Genomic DNA, 8046 nt, shown 5'->3' on the forward strand with positions numbered 1-8046 from the left:
ATAGACAGGCCCAAGAGAATGTTTCGTGTGTGAGCAGATCCCAGAGTGTCCTGGGGGATGGAGCTCCATCAGAAACCCAGTGAAGGCTTATTCTTTTCTTAACCCTCCTGGATCACTGCACAATGAAATGATGGCTCCAAAGAGTCTTTCCCACAGGGTCATCAGGCCTCTTGCAGCAGACTGTTCTGGCTTGCGGATGCAGGCATGATATGAGGCCATGATGGAGAGAGTCGGCAGAAATAAGTCAAAGACAAGTTCTTGTTTTCTTATGGGCACTTGTGAAGGCAAACCAAGAAGGGAGGTGAGGGGAAAGGGTGCATGGGTGGGGTCAGGGAAGTTGAGGAAAAGAGAAAGAATGTAAAAGGTATTTAGGGGTCGTTGGGCCTATTCACAAGAATGCTGTAATGTACAGAGGGATTGGGGGTATCTGTATGATCCTGAAATGGGCTCAGGTGGCCATTTGTTTATTCTACATCAAAACTTCTAATTCCACACAGTAAGCTTCCATAGGAGAGAACTATACTTTTATTGTGTGTATATATTTTAATGTATGCATGTTTTTAAGTTAAAGGTGTGTGTGTACATTATTAAAATTGAATTTTAAATCACCCAGCAAAGTAATATGCACCTTTGCTAAGTCAGAAGATACCTCCTGAGTGCTTTAGGGGACTAAAGTTAGCAGGCTGTACTATAATAAAGGTGAATAACTGAAAATGAATGCTATGAAGTATGGAAAGTTGAGTTCTCTTGTGAACTACTAGAACATTCCATAACAAAAGATTATCTTCATTCTAGCTTCCTAAAAGCCAGTGGATAAAGGAGTTGGGCTGTTTCACTTTGGATAGACTAAGGGAGGGTCAGATTTCATGAAGAAATATAAAAAAAAATAAAAACCTTGTCATACATTTGCTTAGGACAAATTAAGGGTATATGAGATGAAACAGCAGCAAAGAAAATTTTGGTTAAAAAAAGCGCAAACACACACACACACACACACAAACCCCACAACAACTCAGTGATGCAAAAAATTTATTTCATATTGTCCTGGTGGCTGGATTTCAACTCTGTGGGTCAATCTAGTGTTGAATAGGAAAAGCATCTGACCACAAAGGCATAGGTACAGTTACGTAAACACACTGAACACGTGAGATCCAGCTAATGTTGTTTCTATAATGCTACCCTTTCTCCTTTCTAATCTCACCAAGCCACAGCTGAGGCATTACCTTTTTGTAGTAAATGCTACATTTGTGACTGCCTCCTCCTTGGCCTGAGTACGCTGGTCTGGACACATTAAGCATGGTCATGTTTCCTGAGCAGGCTGCCCAAAAGGCCCACACTCTACTCTCCCCACCATCAATCAACAATGTTACTTTTGCCCATGTGCCTGTGTTGACTTACACCAAGTCCTCCCAGCCCTTCCTGCTGGGGGTGTGTGGCTTTGGCTGGTGGCATGCCCCCAATTATGCCACCCATCTTCTCCAGGTGAGGCCCTTCCTGGTAAGCCTGGCCCAGTGACACTGGGGTGGTGGAGTCCAAATAAAGAAACCATGTGAGCTGCAGCCTGGGAAGAAGTACCCTGTGGTGGGGGCTCTTCAAGGCCGTGCCGCTCCAGGTGTCCATCCTCTAGGAGATCAGCAAAGGGCACAACCCGCTCTCCTAGCTTCCTTGGAACAAATATATCCACCCAGATGATGAACTGGTTTTAGAGGGTGAATTGCAGTGTATCAAACTGGAAGGCACCACTGACCTGTCAAAGCTGGTCCCAGGGTCAGTCCTGGCTGTGCTCCACTCTGTGAGAGACAGTGGAAAGTTTCTGGTGGAGGACCACTGCTTTGCAGAACTTGCTCCTCAGAACCTTGCATCTCATCCTGACACAGACAGGTTTATGCTACTGGTGTCTGGTTTGGGCCTGGATGGAGGCAGGGGTGAGAGCCTGCTGGGAACCCAGCTGCTGGTGGACATGGTGACAGGGCAGCAGGGAGACGGGGACAGTGCAGTGCTGCCCACATGTTCTAGGTCATCCTTGCCAGGAACCTCCTAAGCACAACACCCAGAGAAGAGATACCATCAATATGGCCAAGACCTTAACCAAGAAAACCCAGGCATCCAGCATGGAGGCTGTCAAAATGCTGGATGAGATCCTCCTGCAGCTGGGCACCTTGATACCCATGGTCATGGTGCCAGGCAAATTTGACCCAACCAAGCACACTCTCCCCCAGCAACCCCTGCCCCCCTGCATGTTCCCCCTGGCCACTGCCTACTCCACCCTCTAGCTGGTCACCAATCCCTACCAAGCCATCATCGATGGAATCCAATTCCTAGGGACTCAGGGCAGAATGCAAGTGACATTTTCCAGCCCAGCAGCACGGAGGATCACTTGGAAATCCTAGAGGGGACCCTGCATAGTGGTCACATCAGCCCCACAGCCCTGAAATTAGGTGGCTACCCCTTCTACAAGACCAGTCCATTCATCTTTCCAGGGTATCCTCACATCTACTTTTGTGGGAACACCCCTGGCTTTGGCTCTAAAATCTTTCCAGGCCCAGAGGACCAGAGGCTGTTGTTGGTGGCTGTTCCAGACTTCAGCACCACACAGACAGCCTGCCTAAGTCTGCATAGCCCAACCTCCCTGCCCACCCGTTTCTCAGGCTTTGTGACAGAGAAGGACCTGGGGGGCCTGCGTCTGGGCCCCCAACTCACAGAGATCTGGGCCATCTGTTGCCTGCAACATTGACACTGCAGCAGCATTTGCTGTACAATAAAAATCTGTGGAAAAAACAGGTGGGTTGGGGAGAGGCAGTGTGGCACCAGTCCACGTGGCAGCTGAGGTGGAGACTGAGGACGTGGACTGCCAACACCCCAGGTCAGAGAGTGGAGGGACCCACACCCCAGTCGAATGCCGATGCCGCAGGGGAGCCCGCTGCTGCCGTCACATGCCCTGCAGGAGCTGCGGGCCAGGGCACCGTGCAGGTGGAGCTCGTTCCCGAGAAGGGCCCCTTCCTGGAGCAGTGGAATACCAGGTTTCCAGGCAGCACTTCAAGGGCTCTGTGTACAGACGGTACGAGGACTTCGTGGTTTCCCATGAGATGCTGCTGCAGACGTTCCCCTAATGCAGGACGCTGGCCGTCCCCCGGACAGAGTGCTGGGAGCCCACCAGGAGTTCGTCGAGGCACTTCATTGACCTGGTGGCCCGGCACCCCTGTTCTCCACGGGTGGCCCCGATGTGCAGAACAACTTAAGGGAATCGGCTCAGTGTGCTGGACACGAATTCATGCCCAGTAAGCTGGCTCCTCTGGACAAGGGCTTCCTCCCAGCTGACATCCAGACTCAGCTGTTAGCCGGAGCTCATTGGGAACATCTACAACAGCTTCCACGAGCTTCGCCATCTGGCCCATGTGGCCGAGTGGATGGCTTCAGGCGCCACGGACAAGGCTGCTGACCTTCCCATATTCGGGAAGGAGCTGAATGCTTTGGATGGCAGCACGCGGGGTCCCTCCAACGGGCCAACAGGAAGAGAATGAGGTGCTCTGGTCCTGTGTGAGGGCCCACGCAGAGCCCCGGGCCTGACTATGGAGCAGCTGGGATCCTACATCGTGGAACAGGAGAGCGCCACCCTGCCACCCCGACGATGGAGCTTCAGAGCTTCCTCTCCCCATCCTGCCTGCACCGGGAGGCGCAGCTGGTCCACAACTACCTGCCCTTCACCTCCCACATTCTCCTGCCTTTGTCAGCTCTCAGCTCCAAAGGCACGAGGAGATAAGCAAGAAGAGTTACCATTTGCTTCTCTGACATCAGAATTATGCTTTCTACATCTCTTCCACTTCCTACATCTCTTCCAGCTTGGAGAACTGCAGCTCGCTTGAGCTTGCTGTGTATCTCTCCCTGGGCTCCAGATGTCCTGGTGTCCGAGATACCCACCCCCACTCCTGCCACATAAATCCCTTCCAAAGTGACTCTTGCCCACGTTTCCATCACACATACCCGGACAGGTCTGAGCTGAAATGGGGGATCCTGATGTGCTATTTAAAGAAAAAAAAAAAAAAAAAGAAACAGAAATCCCAGGAATCTTAAAGCTATTCATCTTGAAGACTATTCATGGAAGCAGGGAAATTTAAACACAGCATCCTTGAATATATACCCTCCACACTTAACTAAACTTGGGCTATTGTTTCCTTCATAATGACAATTCACCTCTGGGAGTTGGAGAACAAGCACTCACTACTGCTCAGTACAATCATGTAGAGCTGGATCAGGTACCAGGAGGAAATGAAAACAAAGCTATATTGTCAGGAAGCCTGAAGGTTGACCCAAACAAAGCAGAGCTCCAGAAAACTATTGTGGAAAATATTTCCCCCATAGCTGCCTGTGGTTGTTCAACCCAATCTTTAGTCAGACTGGGCTGGAAGAGGAAAAGTACTTATCATTTAGCAGAGAAGCCTACATGCTGCTGTCCATTTACAAGAAAAAGAACATGAAGAGGAAAGGACAGTGGTGTGAGCCACAGCTCATGAGAAATCCACTCTTCTGCCCCCACTGTCTGCCCTCTCCTTGAGTTGCTTTCCTGAAGAAAACATCCATTCAATGTAAACACACCTTTCTTTTAAGGAGCTCCTATAGGCTCATCTGCTCATTTGATTATCTGGAGGGCCATTGAGGGTAGGAAATTCTAGAGGCAAAAGTGGGCCCCAAGGTAGTGAACCCAGAATTTTTAGTAGTGAATGGTTGGGCTGGAAAAATTGGAAGTCAAAGTGGAATCCAAAATGGGCTCTGTCATCCATAAGATCACTTAGCCTTTCTGCTTCTCTTGATAATCATATGGGTATCCCAAAGTAGATTTCAATGCCTTCCTGGAGGGCCCAGAGGGTATTGTGAATACGTAGAAGCCACAGTTTTAACAAGATTAAATTTTTCTAGAATCTATCAGAGACTTCCTGGTCAGATGTTTTGTGATATTAGTAAATCAATTCCTTTTCTGAGAATAGCAGGAGCTGTGGAGAAATCCTGCAAAGGGAAAAAGTGAAGATGAAACTATATATGGAATGACAAAAGGGACAGCATTTCTCGTAATGGGCTGGTTAGTTCATACACTTATTCATCCATTTATTCAACACATATTCATGGAACCTCTTCTATGTGCTAAGCACTGCAGCATTAGGGAGACATCAGGGAACAAAATAGAAAAGGTTGCTTCTTTTTTGGAGCTTGTAGCCTGGTAAAGGAGACAGACTAATAGGACAAAATAAATTATGTAACTGTAATTGTGGCAAGCGTCAGGAAGGAGAACAGGGTGCTATGAAAGCAAATAGCACGGGTGGTGATGGGTCAGAAAAATTTCCATGAGGAAAGCTGAGCCCTGAAGGATTAGCCAGATGAAGGGGAGGGGAGGTTGGGGAAATGATCTAAGCAGGAAATAATAGCACGAGTGAAGGGAAAGGCAGGTGAAAAAGTGAATCTCAAAAAAAAAAAAAAAAGAAGCCATCCATAAAGAGCAAATGAGCCAAACTCAACGAAGAGCAAAACAAAATGGAGCCAAACCACAGTGCAGCAAAAAATCTGTTCCAAAAAGGTGCCAGCTGTGGTGGGGAAGTGGGTGCAGGGCCCCTTCCACCCATCCTGGCTTCTGTCTCTCTTACATTGATAGCGAAAGGCATTGTGTGGGAGCAAATGGTCAAATCCTTCCCTACTGCATCCCCAAGACATTATCCTAAGCCAAATGGGTGCCATAAGTTTTTTTTAATAAAATTAATACGATTATCCAATGACAGAATGGCAAAGGTGAAAGTGGGGATACAGCGAGAATTACTGAGCACCTCTGGTGTGGCAGGCAGCATCTAGGCATTTGTGTGCATTATCTCATTTAACAGTCAAGTAGCTCCACATGGCAGAGGATAGTACACATTTTATACTCCATGAACTGCAGCCCAGAGAAGCTCAGTGACCAGCTCAGAAAGTTAAAGATGGAGATGAATGGGCTCTACTTGGTGTGACTCTTATGTCTGACCATGCTCCCACTCTGCTTTGTGACCTTAGAAGAACTCGTGGAGGTCATCTGGTCCCAGCCTGTTATTTTGTAGAAGGAACTTGAAGCTCCAAAGGTTGAGAGACTCAGTAAGGCCTTGGGATTAGTGGCAAACGCAGGCCCAAACCTCTGGCTCCCATTGCTAATCCATATATCTTCCCTGTCTTTTACTGTTTTATAAACAAAGTAAAAACACACACTTGTGAGTTAACAGGATGCCAAAACTATGTATAATTTATCATCATTTTTCTTGACTTGCACCCTTTTCTTCCCTGAAAACTTTAGTGTTGAAAAATGTAGTGGGGGGGATCCCTGGGTAGCTCAGCGGTTTAACGCTGCCTTCAGCCCAGGGTGTGATCCTGGAGACCCAGGATCGAGTCCCACGTCGGGCTCCCTGCATGGAGCCTGCTTCTCCCTCTGCCTGTGTCTCTGCCTCTCTCTCTCTCTCTCTGTGTGTGTCTCTCATGAATAAAATAAATAAGATCTTTAAAAAAAAAAAAAAAGAAAAAGAAAAATGTAGTGGGAACTTCCTCCAGAAAAAAAAAAAAAAAGACTACTGAATGGTACAGTTTGTAATAAAGCAATCATACTTTAGTTTCTTTTTGAATTTGGCTGTTTGGATTTTCAACTGTATTAAAACAGGGCATGCTGGTATTAAACAACTGATTTGTGCTTTTTATATTCTTCTATATTCATCTAATAAAATGGAAAGTCTTAAATAAGGTACACTTAATTGATTGGCTGCTCTAATAAAATCTCATATCCAGAATAATATCTCGGTCCATACACTGAGTCAGTGAAACAATACTGAGGAACAGAAGGAGCATGGTAGCCACTGCCCCACCAGAGACTTCTCCAGGGGCAAGGACAGACTTGCTTCTAATTAGTTCTGCCTTTGAATATATTACTTCATTCTTCTGGCCTTGGGGTCTGCATCTGGGAAATGAAGACAGTCTATCTGATAGACTATAGGATTCCTTTTAGATTTGAACTTCATTGGGTGTTGGCGGTACATTCCCAATTGGCCCACTCTCTCTTTCTCCTCAACAATCCCCAACCATCATTTTCATCTGCCCGTCACTTGACTTTGTGGGGTTTTTTAAAAATATTTTTTAATTTAAATTCAATTTGCCAACATGTAGTATAACACCCAATGCTCATCCCATCCAGTACCCTCCCTCCTTAGTGCCCATCACCCAGTCACCCCATCCTCCCACCCACTTCCCCTTCTGCAACCCTTTGTTTGTTTCCCAGAATCAGGAGTCTCTCCTGGTTTGTCTTCCTCTCTAATTTTTCCCCACTCGGTTTCCCTCCTTGACTTTGATTGCCTGCCCTTCCCGACTGGGTTTTACAAATATCCAGGGGGGGAGTGGGGTGGGGAAATCGTCTGACATTTTCAATTCCTGGGCCTGAGCGCCCCCTAGGCACACAGAGGTAAACTGGCAGCTCTGGGAGAAATCAGGGAAGCTGGCGTCTCAACTGAGGTCAAAGCACCAAATCCCTGCACTTCCCTGTAATCCTCCTGGCAAGAACTGTGGGGGTTTCCTGATTTGGGCAGGGAGAGGGGTTGGGAGACAAGTGGTGGGGGTGGAAAGCCCTAGCATCAGTCACATTTGTTGGGTCAGGGGGCTCTGCAGCCCTGTTACTTCAGTGGGCGGATGCAGAAGGCAAGGGGGTGAACTAGACGCCTAGCAGGTGCCACCCTGTGGAAATAAGTCAGGGGCCACACGGTGAGTGTGTCAGGGCTAAAGAGCAGTCACTGGAAAAAATGGACGGTTCAACTAAATACATTCACAGAAAATGATCCAAAGGTTATTAATCATCTGTTATTTGTGTTGCTGGCATTATCTTCCTGTTTCTATAAATATTGTGCATGTGTTTCAACAGACTTTATCCTTTTGTATACACCATTTTTCCTGCTTTTTCCACTTCTGATACTGTTTTGTACACATACCTCCTATACCCGTAGCCCACATAATATTTATTTTAAACCTTTTATAACATAGCTCTACCACAGCGAGACACTT

At 47.2% G+C, this 8046-nt stretch overlaps 1 pseudogene; it reads left to right on the top strand.

The window, feature by feature from the left end:
• Window positions 1-1296: 1296 nt before the first annotated feature.
• Window positions 1297-3521, top strand: LOC144316569 (DNA polymerase delta subunit 2 pseudogene; annotated as a pseudogene).
• The last annotated feature ends 4525 nt before the right edge of the window (window positions 3522-8046 follow it).

This window comes from Canis aureus, chromosome 6 (genome assembly GCF_053574225.1).
Source record: "Canis aureus isolate CA01 chromosome 6, VMU_Caureus_v.1.0, whole genome shotgun sequence".
Classification (NCBI taxonomy): Eukaryota; Metazoa; Chordata; class Mammalia; order Carnivora; family Canidae; genus Canis; species Canis aureus.